The sequence below is a fragment of the Pteronotus mesoamericanus genome, unplaced genomic scaffold (assembly GCF_021234165.1).
Source record: "Pteronotus mesoamericanus isolate MK-2021 breed Mesoamerican mustached bat unplaced genomic scaffold, CSHL_Meso_final scaffold_21, whole genome shotgun sequence".
NCBI classification, from domain to species: domain Eukaryota; kingdom Metazoa; phylum Chordata; class Mammalia; order Chiroptera; family Mormoopidae; genus Pteronotus; species Pteronotus mesoamericanus.
In genome coordinates this window covers 22,358,395-22,380,947 of record NW_026555310.1, presented here as the reverse complement: position 1 = coordinate 22,380,947, position 22,553 = coordinate 22,358,395, and the positions used below count along the sequence as shown (strand labels likewise).

General features: G+C 36.8%; 1 protein-coding gene across 6 annotated transcripts in view; it reads right to left on the bottom strand.

Annotated features, from left to right (window-relative positions):
• The window catches only part of SLCO1A2 (solute carrier organic anion transporter family member 1A2), an 81,151-nt gene extending 64,274 nt beyond the window's left edge, over window positions 1-16,877 (bottom strand). For 5 of the 6 annotated variants that reach the window (XM_054591360.1, XM_054591368.1, XM_054591364.1 and 2 more), the window contains exon 1: window positions 16,656-16,877. The gene's annotated coding sequence lies outside the window, so the exon portion shown is untranslated. Of the gene's footprint in view, window positions 1-5,190; window positions 5,241-16,655 lie in introns of all 6 variants that reach the window. The other variant, XM_054591365.1, reaches the window with a different exon arrangement.
• Between the last annotated feature and the right edge of the window lie 5,676 nt (window positions 16,878-22,553).

Sequence of the window (22,553 nt, the reverse complement as noted above, 5' to 3'; positions counted from 1 at the left end):
AGCCAGGGTAACTTCTTTTTACTAAGTAAGCATTTGCTCTTCTTACCATCCTACAATGAATCTATGGAGTCCCCAAGCACCTACCTCATTCCTGGCTCACAATGTCTTACATACTCAGATCCCCCTTTCTATCTCTGAACCTCTCCTGCATGTGGGTCTCTGATCCTCTCACATATGCAGGATTCCCATACATGTGTACATATTAAAATTGGTTATTTTCCCCTGCTAATCAGTCTCAAGCTTACTTATTAGACCAGTGAGAAATACTTAGACCAAAGAAGTTTGTTCCTCCCCCACAGTTTCTACCTTAATTATACGTTATTTCCCTGGTCAGAGCTACAACATAATCATAGGGTATCTCTCAAATTATAAGATCTATTTAAATAATCAAATCTTAATCAAAGTTTTTTTGTTTATTTTTACTACACACGTTATCATTTAAAACTTGCCTCTCTAATTAGATCCAACCAGAGCATTCATAACCAAAAGAAATGACTATTTGGAGCCACTGAATTTTATCACATGGCTATTTAAGGTGAAAGTTACTTAGCATTAGACTAAATTGCAATAAGACTCAAATATAAACAATAGAAAGGAATATTATTTATAAAGTGTTCTTAAAAATAAAACAAAATGAAAATAAACAGAATTTCAAGAAACTAATGATCTTCCTAACCAAGATGGACAGGAACGCTATATAGAGGAAAAAAAGATTAGCTCTAAAGCCTTTATTACATGGAACATTCACAGTGTCTTTCCGTACTTTCTTGATGGTGCTCAAGAAAAAAAAGAAATAACAAAAACAGAATCAAAGCTTGGTGGCTTTGGTGGGAGAGAATATGGGATTGCTCTAAAGGACCTGTTAAATTCTTGTTCTCTCTTTCTACTTAAATCATAATGGAAAATCTCTTGTGGACAACTTGGCTCTTTCCTGGAGGTTTGTTTAATCCCAGCTTCCAATGCTGTCAGACTTAATGGAGAAGAGGGTACAGTGTCAAGCAGCTTCAGATCTATGTGGACACCCCTTTGGGGACATTGCTGACAAGTCATTGCATCCAGGTAATCACTACCCCTTACTCCAACATTAATTTAATCTCTGGATAAATGAAACTGGAGAGATTCTGGATCTGAAAATATCATGAGCACAGAGGAAAGAATTTAATAAAACAAGTTAAAAACAGGGAAAATTAGTTAAATTCTAAACTCCTCAACTCTATTTGCTGTCAACCAGGAACACTCATTCCTTGAGAAAGATATTAAAGGTTTAAAAAAACAAAACAAAACTGGAAGCACCACAGGCGGGGAACTCCAGTTGAGAGTCTCTCAAGTCAGAGGTCTGGTTCCTACCCAACAAACGTACAGTGAAATGCACCATTGGCAGTCACGTCCCTGCGTATATCCTCTAGTTAGCTTTGTAGTATCTCACTGACAGAAATTCATGGGCATCCCAGCTCTCTCCCAGATATTCTAGCAAGAGAAAAGAAAAACTTGTCAACAAAGACTGATACAAGAATATTTGTAGCAGTTTTATTAGTAATTGTCTGTTATCATCAGTGAGCATTTCGAAAATGTATGTGCCCTTTATCCTGTTTAAGTGGCATTCAGCAAATCTCAGTCATATTCTTTTTTTTAAGGTATTTTAAAAATTTTATTGTATTTATTGGAATGATAGAAGGAGACCAGACTTGGGGTGGTGAACACACAATACAATATACAGATGATTTATTACGGAATTGTACACCTGAGACCTACATAATTTTATTAACTTGAGTCATATTTTTATGCAGGGTATTGCGAGAGCAACTTGTGTTCCTGTCAGTCACATCTTCAATTAAATGACCACTAGATTTTAAGTTTGGCAACTTAAAAACTAACTGTACATTTACTAAGGAGGTTATGTGTGTGATGTGCTTTTTTTTTTTTAAAGAAACTTCATTATTGGACATGAAATGTAATATTTTGCTTTCAGATTTTTACAGGGTATCTGCTTTTCTCTGTGAGTTAGGCACCTTTGGAAATAACATGAACTCATATAAGCTGCTAACATATTGTATAATGCCATTTCTAAAGGCACTCAACTTATATTTTTTTAAAAAATGGAAAAAAGCACCTCAATGTTAGTGACAACCTGACTCATTAACTTGATTTATAACTTAAAATTTCCCTTTATGAACTGTGCCTTAGGTTGATAAATTATGGAGTTGGTATTTTGCGTGTGTGTAGATACCGGAGATAATATTTAAAATGATTTTGTGTCATGAATTGTATATTGAAATAAATAAATGTATAAATTCCTTTTTGTGATGTTCACCTCTCAGCCTATTACTAAAGTGGATTTGAGCCCAATATTTTATATTGAGGTGCAATTAAATTACAGTCTATAAAACTTCCTTATTTTTCCACACTTGTTTAAATAAAACTTTGTGTGTCACATCTATATTAACCCTCCAATATATCTTTCAAGAGTTAAAAACTTTTAATGAATGCATATGAAATTCAAGGACATTGTATAGAGTAGCACACAATTACCAGGAATAATGCAAGAAAAATTATGTATTGGAACCTAACAACCTTCATTGCTGAAGAATAGAATATAATTAGGGTGCCTGGGTGACTTATTCCAACTAGGAGGCTTCTGAGAAGGAAAGTGGTTATTACATTGATGAAACAGATATTAATAATAGGTGTTATTCTAAAGTTTATTAGCCCTGGCTGGTGTGGCTCAGTGGCTTGAGCACCAGCCTGTAAAACAAAATGTTGCTGGTTCAATTCCCGGTCAGGGCACATGCCTGGGTTGCAGGCCGGGTCCCCAGGTGGGTATGTGTGAGAGGTAGCCAACTGATGTTTTTCTCTCTCTCTTTCTCTTTTCCTTCTCTTCTCTCTAAACAAATAAATAAATAAAATCTTTTTAAAAATAGTTTATTAATTAATCAAAGTGAAACATTTGAACAAGTTCAGTCTTATTTTCTTGGTTGTGTTTGTATGCCAGTAGAAATCTAAATATATAAAAGTTGGTAAAGCCTTACTGCTATGGAGTTTGAATGCAACAGCCACACAGTACACAAGCTCAACAACATCTACTGTCCCCAATGACTAGAACAATGAAGTAGTCCTTGTTCACATAAGTGCATTCCAGTCCTCTGTACTTGGTTGCCAGGTTACAGGTTACATCCGATGTTGTGCAAACTGTTTTCATTGTATTAACAATGGCTGGACTTTTTCTAGATAGACCTCATATACTGAACTCATTATGTTGTACACTTGAAACTATATAATGTTATAAGTCGATTATATCACAATAAAAATATTATTATCCCAGTTTTACAGGTAAAGAAATTAAGGCTGTTTTACCTTGGGCAAATCACTTCACCTTCTTCCTCAGGTTATAACAAGTACAAACCAAGTCCCATGATAGCCACAACATTAACCTAAATATTCCTATTTTCATAGGTTTGCTGAGCCCTTACTATATACCAGACACTGTTCAAAGTGTTTGGGATACTTCAATGAATTAGGCAGACAAAATCCCCCATCTTCATAGAATTTATGTTCTATCTTTGGGGTGGTGGGTACCATAGCAGCGCTCTTAGCCACTAGGTACCACTTCACCACCTAATAGACTTGTAAAGTCTCTCATCTTCCTTTTACAGAGAATATAAAACTAAATTACAAACAATTTGAGGAAAACAAAAAATAAGGGCAGAATTAGGAGAAAAATCTCACTAATTTCTGAGTACCACCTACGTGTGTATGCGTGTGTGTATATAATCTTCACAAAACCCTATGAGGCACATATACTATTTACTGATAAAAACTAAGGAGTAAAACATGAGCTAAATATAAAAAGTTAATTTTGTAAAAATAGGTAAGAATGACAAATTACTTTGCTTTCTCAAACAGCCACATATTTCAAAATAAAGAGCCTATATCTTTAAAAGAAAATGAGCTGACTTGTCCAAGATCACAGTTAATGGATGTTGTTCCAAGAATAGAGCCCAGGTTTATCAGGCTCCAAAGTCCAGACAATTTCTCTACATTATGCCCAAACAAAAATATTTTTCTTGTACTTCCACTGTGTCCTGTGGTTTATTTTACGTAAGACCCCTTCAAATCAGTTTGTCTTGGAACTGAACAAACAGGTCAGGCAAAAGAATAATGGAATAAAAATATTTTTTCAATATATAAGGAACTTGTTTGATGTTGAGAACAACAGTCTTTACCCAGTATGAGATAGTTTTGCTTTGTTTTACTTTGTTTTTTAAGGTTTCAACTGAAAGACAATTTGAAAATCTAATGCACTTATTAAATATTTCTAATACTGAAAGACTGTTGGTAGTTTCTCTTTATTCTGCCACCACCCCACCCCCACCCCACACCCGCCCAAATCCAGCTGTGATGTTCACATTGGATTCCTGTTAAGGCTTCTATTTGTTCATTCTGTAATGTCTAAGAAAATTTTCTTTAAGGTAAAATAAAAACTGCTGAGTGAATAGGCCCACATCCTGTAGCCAGTCCCCTATGGCCCCTGCCATGGGAACTCAGGTTATATTTTCATCCACATTGCCACTGCTTTCTTTTGTGCATTAACTTTCTACATATTTTACACTTCTCACTCACACAGCTCCATACCTTGGCTCATATAATTTGCTTACCTTGCAATGTCCTTCTGTCACTCTCTGGGAGTCTATACCCACATTCTCAAATGCCACATTCTCCAAGGAACCTCTTATGATTCTTTCATTTCACTTCTGAATTTACGTAGACTCTTCTGACTTCAATTTACTCAAACATTTACTCAATCACTCAACATGTTTATTGAGTTCCCTTTGATATTTGATATTATTTTAGTGGTTGGGGTTTTGAGAATCCCTTGAAGTAGTTGATGGATCCTAGTATTTTGGTTATATACAGACAGGTGTTATTCCCTATCTATTCTGAAAAGTACCTGAGGACAAGGATGTAAGAGTCATCTCTGTAATCCCCACAATATTTAAGCCCATTATTTGTACATAACAAGTACTCAATAAATACTGTTTAAATAAATGCATTTTATGAGTAATAAACAATCAAATAAATGAGTGCATGTTAATATAATATGATTTAACTGCTCCCTTTGTAAAACAGAGATAATGTAAAGTTTTATTAACTTTACTAACTTATTAAAGAATAGGAATAATATTTGCAAATTACCTGAAACTTCTTTGGTATTGAATCAGCGGTAGCTATTATAGCAATGGTAACTGTGTAAAAACAAAAGAATGATGTAATATAACAGTGGGTACTTTTGTTATTAATAGCAAATAAACAGGATTGAAAAAGAGAAAAAGAGAGAAGAAAGACAAAGGTAGGCAACACAAATGAGCTCAAAACAATGTGGAAAAAAGTTCAAGGAAACAAAAAGGGAAGTAGAATAATGAAAATAATCTACCCAAATCCTAAATAGGATTTGTATCACTATCTTTACTGCTCCAATAACCAAGGATGCAAAAACATGTCTTGCACAATTACTTATAGAATTACAAGATTTTGTTGGGAACAAAGTTCAGAAAAACAAAAATGGAACTAGAATAATGAAAATAATCTACCCACATCCTAAATAGGATTTGCATCACCATATATCTTTCCTGCTCCAATAACCAGTGATGCAAAGACATTTGTCTTGCATAGTCACTTCTAGAATTCAAGATTCTGACAGAACCACACAAGATACAGGTTCAGAAAAATCCATGTTTTCCTTGTTGAAACATTCCTTATGTTATTAAGAACAAAGGTCACAATCCGTAAGAAGTGGCCCATAAATCCTAAAAGGAAATAATAGACAGTATAGAAACAGAATATCTGGCGCAGTTTAACTAGGTTGTAAGTAGATTAGAAGAGTAAGAACACATTCTAAAATTCTCATAGAATTATATATATATTATATATAATATATAATTGATTATGCTGTTACAGTTGCCCCATTTTTTTCTCCTATTTATTTCCCTCCACCCTTCACTATCCCATCCCCCTCCCCCGCAGCATTCCCCCTACCTATAGTTCACGTCCATGGGCTGTACACAGAAGTACATAGAAGTCTTTGGCTTCTCCATTTCCTATACTATTCTTAATCTCTCCCTGTCTATTTTGTACCTATTATTTAAGTTGCTTATTCCCTGTACCTCTTCCCCCATCCTTCCCTCTCCCACTCCCCTCTGTTTTACTGTTCAAAGTTTTTGATCTTCTTTTTCTTAGATAAGTCCCTTTAACGTTTCATATAATAAGGGCTTGGTGATGATAAGCTCCTTTAACTTTATCTGGGAAGCACTTTATCTGCCCTTCCGTTCTAAATGATAGCTTTGCTGGATAGAGTCATCTTGGATGTAGGTCCTTGCTTTTCATGACTTTGAAAACTTCTTTCCAGCCCCTTCTTGCCTATAAGTTTTCTTTGGAGAAATCAGCTTATGGGAACTCCTTTCTAGGTAACTGTCTCCTTTTCTTTTGCTGTTTTTAAGCTTTTCTCCTTATCTTTAATCTTGGGTAAAGTAATTATGATGTGCTTTGGTGTGTGCTTCTTTGGGTCCAACTTCTTTGGGACTCTCTGAGCTTCCTGGATCTCCTGGAAGTCTATTTCCTTGGACAGATTGGGGAAGTTCACCTTCATTGTTTGTTCAAATAAGTTTTGAATTTCTTGCTCTTCCTCTTCTCCTTCTGGCACCCCTATGATTCAGATGTTGGAACATTTAAAGTTGTCCCAGAGGCTCCTAAGCTTCTCTCATTTTTTGAATTCTTGTTTCTTCATTCTGTTCTGGTTGGATGTTTATCTCTTCGTTCTGCTCCAAATCATTGATCTGAGTCCTGGTTTCCTTCCCTTTAATGTTGGTTCCCTGTATATTTTTCTTTATTTCACTTGGCATAGCCTTTGCCTTTTCCTCCATTTTGTGACCATACCCACCCAATTCAGTGAACATCCAGATTACCAGTGTTTTGAACTGCGCATCTGATAGGTTGGCTATCTGTTCATCTCTTAGTTCTATTTTTGGAGCTTTGACCTGTTCTTTCATTTGGGCCATATTTCTCTGTCTCAGCGCGCCCGGTATGTTGGGAGGGGCAGAGCCTTGGGTATTTGACAGGGCAGAGCAACTCAGGTCACTGAGTTGTGATGCTGTATGTCGGGGAGGGCTCTGCGAGGGAACAATGCCGCTTGCTTGGCTCTTGGCTGGCTTTCAGTCATTTCCCCGCTACCCACAAGCAAACTGGGCCCTTCTGGTGCAGATTCCCTGTTGGGTGGATTCGTGTATGTTTTAGGACCCTGGTGGTTTCTCCAACGGACTCTCCTGTGAGGCTGGGATTTTCCCCTGCTGCCACAACTCCCACAGGTTTTTATCTCCAGAGTTTTTGAGGCTCTCTTTTCCTGGCACTGGAACCCTGGATCACGCAGTCTGTCTCGCTCCCCAGCTGTTCCTCTGGTTTATCCTCATGCAAATGTGGGACTGCTGGGTCCTCCAGCCGCTGCCTTGCCACGAGTCCTCTCCACCCATGCTGCCCGTCTCTGCCCTTTCCACCAGTCTGGATGAATGTTTCTTCCTTAATTTCTTGGTTGTCGGACTTCCATACAGTTTGATTTTCTGGCATTTCTGGTTATTTTTTGTTTCTAAATTTGTTGTCCTTTTGGTTGTGCGAGGAGGCAAAGTGTATCTACCTATGCCTCCATCTTGGCTGGAAGTCCGTCCCCGAAGAACAGAATTTAAGTAACTACAAATGTTACCACATATATGGCAAACTATATATTAATAAATTCAATACTTTTAAAGTTCAGTGCTTGTTAAAATTATGGATAGCGTTATAAAAGAAAAATTAATTTTATCAAAAAATTGTAGACTTAAATTCCAAAAATCTATCTTCATAGGTATAATGTCCTGTTTAGCCTATAAACATGTGAATATAGGGTCTATATAATTGAAATGCTGAAATAATTAGGGTAAGTTTACATGAAGGCTAGGAAGCTGTGGTCACACACATAGCTATCACTTTGATAAAACTGTATTCTGGTGTGGTATGATAATTCACTTCCTTTTATTGAATACATCCCTCTACTTTCAGAAATATAAATTATCTGAACAAGCAACAGACAATAGATCATGAGCAGAACACCTGTCCAGAACTAGCCCCCTTCACTTTCTATAATTTGAAATTCATTCTTTTGCTTTGTAAGCAGCTTTTAGTTCAAGAGTTCCTCATTAAAAAACAAAAATCTCTCCTGAAGAAGAACTCCTTGTCACTACCAACTAATAACCTAATTGAAGTTAGTTAACAGCTAACTAAAAACAAAACCCTAGAAGAATGGAATAGCACCTTAAGCAAGAAAAAGTGGTGAAGAAGGGGGATGGGTGAGCTCTAAGAAAAAGAAAAAGGAGTAGAGGGGAAATGATACAAAGGAGTCCAGGTTACCTTAAAATTTCTCTAGTTAGGCTTTGGAGCCTACATACATTTGCAATCATTTTCCTGCACACAGCTAGGCATGATCTGCATTTAAAACACCAATTCCACTCAGGTTATAAATATCTTAAGTGTTAAGATGCATCAACGTGGTAGAGAACACTTGCGGAGCAAAGCAGGGCAAAGAACAAAACAATAGAGGTCATTTGTTTCTCTGATGTTTCAGCAGGCTTCCTCAGACTACCTGACCCTTAGAAGCCCTCCTTCTGGAGAAATGCCACTGGAAAATAAAGGAGGCTATGAAACTGAACCAAACTCTTTGAGCCCCAGGAAATTCAAACTCAGTTTTTGGAACTTTATTTGAATTTGAGTTTATAATTAGTATTTGTCTATACCAGGAAGGATTGTCTAAGTGTAGTCACTTCCCATAAGTTAAGCATTTAAAAGACTTCCTGTCGTAATTTTGAAGATCAAAAAATCAATAAGACACTGAGAGCTAGTAGGACTGCTGGTATAATGGTGAAGAACAGAGTTTTTGGGAAGATGGAGGTTTCTGTTAGGATTGTTGCTCTTTTTCAAAGTTTTGCATCCATTTCTTAACTTATTTTAGCTTCAATTCTCTCCTTTATGTACGAGAAAAAATAATATCTTGTTTTGCAATGATATGAGGATAGAGATAATGCATGAAAAGCACTTAGTATGTTATAATACATGGCAATATAACACTTAGAAATTTTTAGCTGTGATTCTTATTAACTAAAATTATAGGATATAACATTGACCAAAGCATAAGGTGTTTAAAAAATATATTTTGGCATCACCATGATTCTTAGACTTATGAATTTTAAAAAAGTAAACCCATAGGACAAGATATTTAGGAGATTCCAATAGCTACAACTGTTAAAATACTGTAAGTGTAGAATTTGCCTCCTGGAGTGTATCTGTATATATTGGGCTGGTCAAAAAGTTTGTTTTGTTTTTTCTGTAAGATGGCTCTAGTAACAGTTGTTTTTAACTTCATTTGAAACAATTTTGTTAGATTGTACTGTGAGAACTGTCACATCAGCATGCATTTAAACAAAAAAAATCAAAATTGGTGAATTTTTGTGTAGCTTTTATAATATTGAAAATGGATGAAAATACACAACATTTTCAGCATATTATGCTTTATTATTTCAAGAAAGGTAAAAACACAACTGAAACGCAAAAAAGATTTGTTCAGTGTCTGGAGAATGTGCTGTAACTGATTGACCATGTCAAATGTGATTTGCGAAGTTTTGTGCTAGACAGTTCTTGCTGGATGAAGCTCCATGGTAGGTAGACCAGCTGAAGTTGATAGTGATCAAATTGAGACATAAATTGAGAACAATCAATGTTATACCACACGAGAGATAGCCAACATACTCAAAATATCCAAATCAATAAAGTTATTGGCAAAAATGAAAAATGAGTCTTTTATTTTACAGAAAAAAACTAAATGATCTCTTTGGCCAACCCTCCTCACTTTATTGTGGCAAACATCATCCACAACAATCCAATGGAAGTTTAGATATTACTATGTTAAGACATAATGTGCTGAGGTTTTTCAATATCTCTTAAATCTCACACATGTTGCCCTTTTTGTATATTTGAGTTTAGGAGCTGAATCACCTAAAATTAATAACACCAAAAATTGAGCTTGGTCACTGTGACCAGTAATCTGAGATAAATTGTTTTCTATTTATAATATAGGAAGACACCAAAATATATTATTTACATATCTAAAAATAGTTATAATTATTACAGTTACATTTTACTATTTTTTTTTTTCTGAAACTTTGCCTCATAAAAGCTCAGGTATCACTACCACCCACACACTCTTCTTTCTAGCCCTTTCCAGAAATATACATTTAAAACTTAATTTGGCCTATAAAAATACCCAAATATGTGACCATAATTTCCAGATACAGGTGAGGCCTATTAACAGGCTAAGATCCTTCATTGGCTTAAGAGGTTAGCAAATGATCAGCGTCCCAACTGGAAGACATAAACTTGAAATACAGTCTACCCTCTGCTCTCTTTTGTTCCATGTAAATATGACAAAAGATGGTATAGCAAAATTAAAAATGTGTCCACTACTCAAGTGTATAATTATGGCAGTGTAGTTTTGTTATTGGTGGAAGTGGAGTCCTTATGGTATTATAAGGAAAAGAATTTCCTGAGAGCTTCATGGGAGGATGGGGTTCCATGGTAAACTTTATTGATGACATAAAATTAAGAGGATTTCCCTCCTTACTTCCTAATGTCTCATCTTCATTCATCTTGCCATGGAAAATGTCCAATGTTGTATTCAGTAGGGCCAGAATAAAGGCCATGGCCCAGAGTTTCTGCTCCATGTTAAAGCTCAGTACTTCAGAGCCCACACCATCTGCTGTGGACCTTGGAAGCTGTTAGACCCACAATTTCGAGTGCTCCTGAGCAAGAGAGAATGCATGAATGCACTGGATGAATGTGGGTCATGAGCAAAAGAGAGCTCTTTGTTCGCCTGAGGAGTGTTAATCCCCTTGGGGAACCAACACTGTATTCCCCTGGGGTGTGAAGCTGTAGCTTCCTGGTGAAGCAAAGAGGTTCATGCCCCCAGTTTTTTAAGCTCAATGTCTAGTTCTCTTTGCTTCTCTTTCCTTTATTAATAATTAGCTAAATACCAACGGCAACAGTTTGTACTCAATTAGGTATTAGGTAGTCCTACCAATTAGCCCCATTTAGCATGGACTTTAACACTAAGATCTACAGCATATACACAGAGTCACATAAACCACAAATGATATGTGTCACTAGGAAATGAATAAGAAAATCATGCCCACACAAAAATTAAAGAAAGAAAATGGATAGAAAAAGAAACCAGGACTTCTTCAAAATGAGGTGCCTCTTGTGGCATTTTCATAGTCTTATTTCATAAGCTGTTTTTCCATTTTAGAATGTAAATAAAATTTAGATTATTTCACTTGATCACCATATTATATTCGCATAATGAATGAAATCACAGGTTGCTACTGTTGAAAAAAAATCTAATTTGTAAAACAAAAATGTCGGAGAACCAACCCCCAAGGTAGAACTCAATCTATATTTTCCTATTCTTTTCCAGCATTACTAACATTTACATCATATATTTGGAGGACATTTTGGAATACTTAAGCTATAGGCACACCTCAACGAATTCTCACTTTTCAGTCCCCAAAACCTAACTATATTGTTGGGAAACGCCCCATCTGGTTTCGGGGACTATAGCCTTGCCAACAGGTAAGAGGGCCACAAGGCTGGAAATAAGGAGGCCTTGGGAAAACAAGCCACTGAGGATACAAAACCTGCCCCAATGGCGGGGGCGCAGCCCCTGTCTCCCTCACATCACCCTGCTTGGCCCTGTGATGGTCGGTTGTTGATGATGGGTAAATTCTCTAGCGAGAAGAGATGATCTAAGACAAACATCGGCCAGTATGGGCAAGGGGACAAGGACTTGGGGGAACACAGAGAAAGGGCAAAAAGGCCCGCACCTTTCAGCTTGGCTTGGACATGGCCAGAGTCTTCATTCTACCTGAAAGAAGTCTCCTTATTTCTTGCTGGCTCTGCCCTACCTGCCTGGCTCAGGCTTGAAACAATACTAAAGGCAGGTACAACCCTAAACTGGATCGGGCATTCCCTGGGAGTTTCCAGGCCTAGAAGTAAATTCCTCTAAGCAAGCATTGTACTCCCCTCAAAAGCTATGATAACTGGCTAATACTGGAAAGGAGATTTACATTATTCATAGACCTTAACCTGAGGAAAATCTCTTGTGTTCCTTCAATTGTGATCCAGGATCTCTATTTGTTTTCTGTAAACATAGTCTTTTGACATTGATTGATGAGCTTTGCATCCATACTCCTGTGCATATGATTCTCAATAAAAACCTTTGGACATGGGGATTTGGGGCCGTCTCCACTAGAGGGAAGCTGCCATGTCCCCTCTCCTGGCAAAGAGAGAAGTGTTTGCAATGACTCGTGTTTATTCCCCCATCCATGGCAACCCCCGTACAGACTCTGCAGGATTCAGAGCCCTGCTCTCTCCTCAGCTGGCTCCAGACAGTAACCCTCAGATCCAGGAGAGCCTGTGCCCAGCACTCCCTGCAACGCATCACTCCCCACAACACTATATCTGATGCTTTGGGGACTGGCAAAGGACCATCTAGATAGATCTCATTAGACTTCCTAGAATTGACATGAGTAAGAGATATCTATATCCTCTACTTCTGGGTCCCAAAAAGATTACACATCCACATGAGATGTAGTAGAAAATGAGATAAATAATGTGAAGTACTTGTCAGAGAACCTGACATATTACAAAAGTTTCAATAATTGGCAGCTCCTGTTGCTAGGCAAAGGAGCTGAAAAGTTGCCAAGCTTAAGCTTCCTTTTGTCCTTGTTCTGCCTCTGATTTCATAAGACAGTTTCTAATTTCTGTCCTCATTTCAAAATGGAGGATGTAATTTTATTTATCTCCTGTCTTATAAGAAATAAATGGCTATTTTGAAGATTTAAAATGTTATATAGACTTCTGAAATCATCATCATCCTTCTTTGATAAAGTAGCTCAAATTTGATTCACATGCTTTGACTGTCCTTATCAATTCCCTTTCTATGGAACTGGTGTAAAGAAAGAGTGAAAATAAGGAATTTAAAAAATGGAGTCACTTTAACCAAGCTAGTAAATTTATTACCATTATGAAGGTTGAAGCATGAGGAAACAATTCTATTCTTACCCTAACTTGCCTGAGAACAAAAACTGTTGAACTTTCCAGCCTTATCACAATGTTTGGGTATGAATCAGTTTATTGTGTGTCAAATTACCTGGACCTACACCAGACCTCCAGATAGCCCTCTGATTACCCCCTGAAGGATTCACATATCCAGATCCCATGATATCCATCTAAGATCCATTGTCCTGAATACCAGGTGTAACCAGACCTCCTGCCATCCATCTTCCAGACCTGGAATTCATCATTCAGACCACCTGACATCTGATTGATAACTGTCCTGGACTAATCCTAAGTCTAAGAATGCAGAACTAATAATTGGCTTAATTTTTCTTTCTTCTTTGGAACACTTGCAGATCTTTGCCTGGCTGTAGGTTCCATTTTGCAAACCCTAAGACTCTTGATTAAATATCTCTAGCCAAAGCCTCTAAAAGTCTTTTTGAGTTTGTTCAACAGATGACATGCCTCTGCAGCTAAATCTATTCCCATTAATCAAAAGATGCCTCCAGCCCTGGCTGGTGTGGTCCAGTGGATTGAGTACCAGCCTGCCAACCCAAGAGTCGCCAGTTCGATTCCCAGTTAGGGCACATGTCTAGGTTTCAGGCTGGGTCTCCAGTTGGGGAAGTGCATGAGGGGCAACCACACATTGATGTTTCTCTACCTCTCTTTCTCTCTCCCTTCTCCTCTCTCTAAAAATAAAATAAAATCTTTAAAAAGAACAGATGTCTCTAGGTTAAATGGAAAAATATTTATGTGTAGAAATTATGGAAGTAAAAAATATTATGTATATTTAAAAAATATTTAAGTAGTAAAACCAGCAACAGTATACTGAAATGAAGGGAAAGTTGCAGGAAGGCAAAATTATAATCCTAGTGTCCTTTCTGAGGAGAAGGCCAATGTTTACCAAAAGGGATGTGTTATTGAAAAAAAGACATTGAAGTTGAAATAATCCATCCCTGTGCTTGGAAGTAATATTTACATTAGGAATGGACTGCAGGTGCAAAAGCTTTAGACATGTAAGAGGTAGGTGGTGATATCAGAAAATAGCCTTATTCTTCTCCCTCTTCTTTTGGAGCCAGTTTTCTATCCTGACACTAAATGGAATCTCAAACAGGTTCCACTACCTTTTGTTGACTTTCAAAAGGGAAAAGAACAAAACCCTGCTCATGTTTAGTCCCACAAAAAAGGTACAGCTCTGGATGAATATATCTAATTCACTTTGAACTTCATTTAAATTAAACCTTCTTTCCTATGTTTGGGAGAGGACAGGCTTTTTCTCCATTTTCTTTCCTACTTTCTTCCAACGTCTCCCCACTCCCACATTCCCATTTCTTCCCCCACAGATGACGAGGTTACTTCTGTCTCCCTAAGAGTTGAAACTTGTGAGGGAGGAGTTACGGAGTCAGAAAAGGTCATATTTGCCTCCTTTGGCAAGGACAAGTATTTAAAACTGACTTTCATGAGTACTTTTGTGGGTCTTTTGAGGTCCCATCCTTCAGTCATGGTCTGTCACCTGCAGTGCCCTTGCAGGGTATATGCACCATACACCCCAGTGACTAATCACACAAAATTTGTCTTTCAAATTTAGACATGCAGAATACACTTTTAGCCTCCTTCTACTGAGGTCTCAACACTGCTCCATGTACTCCAATTAGTCCATAACTAAGAAAACTCCACACTAGCTCTGGTGACCCATCACTGACTGGGGTGCCGCTACTTTTTTAAAGAGAACCCTCTCTTTCTTCTGCCTCCTGGCAGATGGATCCACCCATAGCCTTTTACCTTTCAGAATTCTTAAGCAGGAGCCATACAGCCCCCTGTGTCCTCCAAACTGCAGAGGACAAATACACTGCACTCTGAGCAAATTTAAAGCCATGCTCATTAGGCTGAATTGAAAAAGACTGTAGGTACCTGCCATGCTGCCATAGGAGACATTAAACTTTCTGTAACACTAATCTGCTTAAAACAGCAAGTCATGAGGAAAAAAATAAACGAACAAGTCATTCGTACAAACTGAGCCCATAATTAGACCCAGTATAGATGAAAATGCAGTATATCTTAAACATGTCAACAACTGTTCATCAGAAAAAATATAGCTTACTTAAAAAAGTGATCTTAATATCATAATAAGATCTCCATCTGGAAGGAAAATAGAGTGATAGCTCTGCCTAAAATCATATTTGAAAATAAAAAGAGCAATAGACAAAAGAATTTAATATAGACAGTAATAAATAATACTTGAAAAAAATAAGGAACTGTTAGGGTCAGAAAAAAACTTGAAAAAGACAAAAAAAACCCCAAGAAACTAAAATGGAAAAAATTACAAAGTTGCAAAAAACAGCAACAATAAGGTTTTAAAAAGATGTGCAGAAAATGTTTGAATATATAAGAAGCAGAAGTTTATGTCTCTAATGTAAATAAAGAATTCCCCTCAATTGATTTTTAAAAGAAGTAGGTATGAATTAGGTTTACTAAAAGAGGAAATGCAAACAGACAAAAAGGTTTATAAAAAGGCTTTTATAAAAGATGCTAATTCTCACTAATAGCCAAGGATATGCAATTCAAAGCAACACAATACCCTTGTTTTTTCATATAATAAATTAACAAAATTTTTAAAGATTTATACCATCCACTGGGATAGAGAAATGATGGGGTCATGAATGGCAGTACACATTTTTTTTTTGTAATTTCACTTTTGGTAATCCATTCTATAAAAAGGGACACATTTCTTTCTAAGGATATATAGGTCAAGAATAATTTAGATATATCTGTTAACCCAAAGGAATGTCCGTAGTACACAGTTAAATGAATACAGCAACAAGTCAAATCATATATATAATGATCATCCCATTTATGTAAATAAAAGTAGGGGGAGGAGCATATGTATATAAAAACAGATAGTTATATATATTTTATATATTACGTTACATGGGCATAGAAAAAAAATAAAAAGATATGTACCAAACTGACTTTTTCTTCTTACGATTTGTGTTATTTGGCCTTTAAAAAAATAACTCTCATTTTTGAACATTGAAAGAAAACTCCAATGGGGTGGGTGTGTGTCATGCTAAGATTTCAGGGGACAGGGAGAAATGTGGAGAACATAGCAGCTGATCAAAAACTAGAAGGACGGAGTTGGAGGAACCGGATAAACAAAGAGAGGCTTTCAGGCCATGGACAAAGTAGGAGAAAGTCAGCAGTATCTGGAATCATTTAACCCTCTTCCAATACTCCAAACCACCTATAACTACATATTGAAACAAATGCAAGTATATACTCATATGTTTGCTTATGAAAAATCATTATTGTTATTCTGATGCAACCCTGCATGAAATACAATTGTCACTATCAGGAAGTGAAAGCCAAAATAATCCGAAAAAAGTCTTATAGTAAATGGGTTTTAAATCTATTTTTTTTCCAAACAAAAGCAACTGAATTGCAATCAATGACAACCCAAATAAATGAATTTCTTTTACCTTAGTATTCACCATCATCTTCATTCACTGCTGTCATTCACTGCTGCTTCAATACTGTAAGATCATCAGATTTCTAAAAAATTATATATTAAGTAACAAATATGAATAAATCTCTGCACACACATAAGCTGGAGTGTCTTGCTCTGAATCAGAGCTTCAAATAAAGGGATCTTTGTTTATATAAGTTTTAATCCTTTGATAAAGTTTCTCTGGCTCTGAGGATTGCATAAATCAGGTTATAGAAAAGATTAGTCTCTTGGAGCCAGAGGCTCCTCCTTGATGGTTTAGTTTCCTTTTTTTTCAACAGTTAACTCTTTTGTGTCTATTGCTTGTACTACCACATCATGTCCAAAGGTTGCAGAAAAACTCAGCAGGTTGTTAATGTTTTTTAACTTGCCAGCCTTCTGTTTTCTCAGTTTTTTTTTTTTTTCTCTCTCTTGTGATTAGGAAGAGAAATCAAAGATTTACTGATTTAATCACTTAGTAAACTAAGATGCTTAAAAATTGAGCTGAAGTTAAAGTCTCTGTTTAGTTGGATAACCCAAGAAAAGACACCAAATAGAAACAGACTTGAAAGAATAGTGTTGCTATAGACAGGAACATTCATTTCTGTAGGGTAGCACCAACATTTGGGGGAAAGCAACAACATTTTTGTACAGTCGGCCAACATGAGTAAAACCATTGTTTACCCATTATTCTACTAGTGACTTGCTAGCTGGATTGGATGGGTGAAAATTTAGAGGCCTTTTCAGGCATTGAGGTGGTCATATCCAGGTAGAATTTGGGGTGGAGTGGAAATGATAGCCTGGATCAACATTTTAAAGGGAAACATAATAAGAATGGTGTGGAATGCTGAAAAGCTCTGGCTTTTAAAAACCCTTGTCCAGCACTGACTAGCTGTGATCTTAATTAGACAAGTTCATTAGCCTCAGTTTTTCTACCTAAGCTGTAGGACAATTATAGCACCTACTCAAGGAATTGCTGAAATTTTTGTTCTTTCATTTGCTAAATATTTGCTGAGTGCCCAGTCCGTGCCAAATACTATTCTAGATGCAAGAAATATAATAATAAGCAAAACGGTCTAGATCTCTACCTTGTAAATTTTGTTTGTTCTGACTGAAGGGAAGAAAATAAACAAGTTAGCATAACAAAATTAAGAGGGAATCTTTTCCCTCTCCTAGGTCTATTTAACAAATACATACAGAAAGCAGTGAGGGTATGTGTGTGTGTGTGTAATTAATAACCAAATTAGTTAAACTGTTTTTTCTACAATGTATTCTGTCTATCCAAGATAATATTTAGCAATTCTCAAATATTATTTGTACTGTTTCTCAGCCTCTACGGGTGAGACTTCTTTCACTGTTTTCAACTATTTAATTTTAAAGAAGGATAGACATAAAAATATCCACTCATCCTATTTCCCTGAGGACAAAATCTGGGAACTGCTTCAAAAGTGGGCAGGGGGTGGACGTAGATAGTGGAGAAGAGGTGCTCTGATCCCTCCTGTCACCTCACCAGAGTGGAAATGGAAATTCCAACTTTTAATTTCTCATAAGAAGCCCCAACAGAAAGCCACCTTCCCTAGGGTAGAAGAAACCAAGCATGGTGTATTCAACCTGATTAGGTTGGTGTAGTTGGAGCAGGGTGAACTCAGGGTAAGGAGAGAATTAGACACGATGAAGCCAGGGTGCTGAGCAGAAGCCAGACCGCATACTCTGCTGTATGCACAGCAAGGAGTTAAGATTGCATTCTATCAGAAAAGGAAAGCCATGAAAAGATGTGAGCAGGGAAATGACTTGATTAAGGTTGTGTTTCTAAAAAAAAAAAAAAAAAAATCGATTTGGCTGCTGTCTAGAGAAAACGCTGGGCATAAGAAGCAAGAGTGGAGCCAGGATGCTACTGCGAAAGTCCAGGCACAAGATCTGCAATGGCTTGGAGAAAGGTGTTGGCACCAGCAGTGCAAGAGGTACCTGCACACAATCAGAATATGTTCAGGAAAAAGACTGAAGACTGCATGGATGGAAATTCTCTAGGAGCTTTTCCATAAGGGAAATATTTAGAAACCCTGTGGCAACTCCCTGGACAAGGGCTCTCAATATCTATGGCACCTGATTATTTTCTCCGGTGCCTTCGCTATTCTGTTAAGTTTTTCACAAAATAGTTTCCCTGACTTTGATGGGCCTGCCCAACATATACAAAATTAATGGTTACTATACAACAAATGGACTTACTAACAACCCTAGGGAAAGTAGTTTTAAAACATTGATAGTTGGCCTTTGGTCATAAACAACACACTCTTTTAGTTTGTTTGTTTGTCTTTATCAGCTACCTTTTTCAATTAAGAAATAATGCCTCCTCTTTGAATAAATTATCTACCCAAGGTCGTCATCCATCCCTCAATAACACTGAAAAACAGAGTCCTTTAAACTGTCACTCTTCCCCTGGCTCTGCTTCCAATGTTTAATGTGATCCTTATCTTTCAGTATATCTTACCACATGGAATGTTGTACCCAAAGACCTGTGCATATGCCTCTCCACACATAGCTGGTGAATCCACCTGAGACCCTAAACTGTTCACTAAAGAAGTATATAGTCTCTTCTCTGTGGAAAGAAATCCAGTGTGGTCCATATCATGCTGAGGATACTGGTGCTATAAGTTGCCAAATAAAAGCTCTAGACAAGCATCTGACTCAGGAAAGCTAACTTTGATTACTTTTATAGTGTGGGGGGTTTTTTGTTTGTTTTTGAAAAGACAGAGTACTAAACTTCAAGTAAGCTTGTTATCAACTCTAAAAAATAAGAAGGAAAAAGAATATGTCCAAAGATCCTCAAAGCTATCCTGAACTATATTCTGAATGGCTGGTAGAATAAAGCTTACTTGCTTTAAAATGCATCAAACTAATAAATAGGCAGTGAAGGTATAGACAGTTTGTAGATCACCCCTTTAAAGGCATCTTACATTTTGAAAGTCCTGGTCCCCAAAGAAAACTAAGAAGCTTCCTTTAGACTCTGCATTGTTTGCTTTCCTTCAAATCCTCATCTGAATTCTGAAGTCTCATGTAAACTTAAAAATATTTCCAAGACTAAAAAGGAGAAATTTAATTTAACTTTCATGTAAATCTGTCTTGGATTCATATGAACTTCAAAAAGATTAGTGGATAATGCAGTATTAGCAGTATTATTTGAAACATTTTTTTCTTTTTAAAACATATGAAATTCTTTAAGAAGCACAACCTATTTATAATGTCAATATTTTATATCAGCTGAAATAAACTAGTCACTTCCATTTGTTACCATAATTTAATATTTTTCTTATTTGGTAGGATATATGCTTTACCTTATTTATACTTTTATTTATTTTATGGGAAATACAAGTGATTCAATAAACAAAAAGTATAAATATGAAGTGTTGCTCTTTTCTATTCCCTTAGTATAATAACTAGCTATAGAATATGTTTTATTTATTTATGAAAAAACAATCTGAATTTCTCTAATTTTCAATGTAGTGAATATTAAAATGTTGCCTTACATACTAAAATGGTAAATAATTAAGTATCAAGATAGTTAAATAATAATTCCTTCAAGTGTTGTCATAATAATTTTATACATGGAAAGTATAGCAATGAACAAATAAATGTCATGGAACACAAGTATAAATGTTTTATTCAAAAATAGCATGAAAGCTATTATAAGGTCCAAAATATTCTTTATTTACACAGTATACAGGAAAATATATATAAATTGTATTATTATAACATTTCATACTGACAAGGATATCTTTTAGAAATTTTAATTATGACTCAAAATATTTTAAAAGGCTAAAGAGAATTCCCAATTCTCTATAATAGTAAAAATGAATAATAAAAATATATTTGACTTTGGAATTTTTTGTGTGTGCTTATAATATAATAGGAGTGTTTTCTGTTGATATGGATTGAAACTGAAATTGAACTATGAAGCTCCAATGTATGGCTTTGAAAAAGTATGGGAACTCTATAAATCTATCAAAGAGAGTTGGAAACCATAAGAGAAAAGCTACCTATTGTAATAAAAGGACTGACTCCATTTGTGATATTTGCTGGCAGCTTTCAAGCCTCACCCTTTCCCCTTCTGCCCCATGCAGGGTCAAGTTGAGAATGTTTGGGCATGCCTACCTTTGGGACTGGCAATAAATTCAAACCACAGCATGGCCTGGCCTACATGTGCTGGAACACTCACCCCAACCCAATCCCCTAATCATAATAAAAACAGAGTTGGTCTCCTTTCCTTGCTCTCACAAACCATTATTGAATCAGCTTGAGAGAGTGCCCTACTCTCCCCGGAAAGTCCAGAAAACCTTATTATGTGAGTACTAAATCTTTTAATTAACTCATGGTGGGCGTGTGTATTATCAAATCTTTACATCAAAACCAAATTATGGGTGTATCCTGGTACTGTGGACTAATTACAACATCTATTTACCCAGAACAACCTGATCTACAAATATAGCAAACTATTTAAGAAATAAAAGCCATTTCACAGGACCAATTCATACCTCAAATTGGTGAGTGTAACCATACAATGTGAGCCCAGCCTTTATAAGATCAGGTTTACTATAATTATTCTGAAACCTCAAGAAATATTTATGTGGTATATATCACTTACGTCACTGTGCTAAGTGCTGGGACTGGGGGCATTGGCAAGAATATAGAAAAACAGAATCCCCTTCCTGGAAGAGGAAACCCAATAGGGACACACCCAACTTTAACACAATAAACATTGTTAAATGCAATAAAGTACTATAAACATGATTATTTCTGCCTGAGAATCGTGGGGAAGTTAGCATCTGAGTTCACCATTCATAGATTCACGATATCTACATGTGGAACAAGAGAGCCTGGAATTGAAGAGACAGGAAAAGTTTTTTGCCCTCACTGATGTTGCTCACTGGATTTACCACCCGCCAGCAAACCAAAGGGTCACCGGTTCAATTCCCAGTATAGAGCACATGCTTGGGTTGCACACCAGCTCCCAGCAGGAGGCACATGAAATGCAACCATACATTGATGTTTCTCTCCCTCTCTTTTCTCCTCTCTTTCCTTCTCTAAAAATAAAATCTTTTTTTAAAGAAAGAAATTTTTTGATGTGTTTAGGAAACTGAAACTGTGCCAAAAGGAATAGTGGTGGAGAAGGAAAATAACTACATTTCCCCTTTAGTAAGATAACTCTTAGGCAGAAGAGAGATACATTACAAGCAGAGAGCATTAGAAGAAAGACCAATAAGAAACCTCTTTTAAAGGTCCATATGTGAGAAGGCTTAAAATAGGGCAGTCACTGCCGAGTACAGAGTGGCAGCCACGTATAGCAGATCCCTGGCTAATAGGGGAGAGTGAATAAGAGAAACTTGAGGAGAGATAGAAGATGAAGCCTTGGGGAGAGAAAAAAGAGAGTAGCCAGCAGGATCCCAGTGCTGAGTCATCCCCCATATGGCAGCAGCCATCTTGCTCATGCAGACTACTCCCCTGAGCAACAGCAGCTTGAGAGGACACAATAGCCCCACCCCCAGGAGGAACTCAGCCCCACCCTGTGGAGCCTAAGCCTGAATGCTGAGTGCAGAGGGACTAAATTAATAACTGAAGGAGAAAGCCACAGACAGCAGATTCCTGGAAGTCTCGAATAAACTGCCTAAGGTCAGGCAGGGTCCACATCTGACATCAGCAGAGGCAGACCCAGAAAGAAAAAACAGCCGAAAATACAAGAGTCTACTGAGATAAAATCCACCATGGTCTTCTCCATGATTAGTGATATTTTCTTTACTATGTAACTTTTTAATGTTCATTTCAGGTCCATCAACTGAAAGTTAGTGGGATTTCAGTGGGAAGTGATTGTTGCGGATCTGGGTGTGTTTCCTGGTTTTGC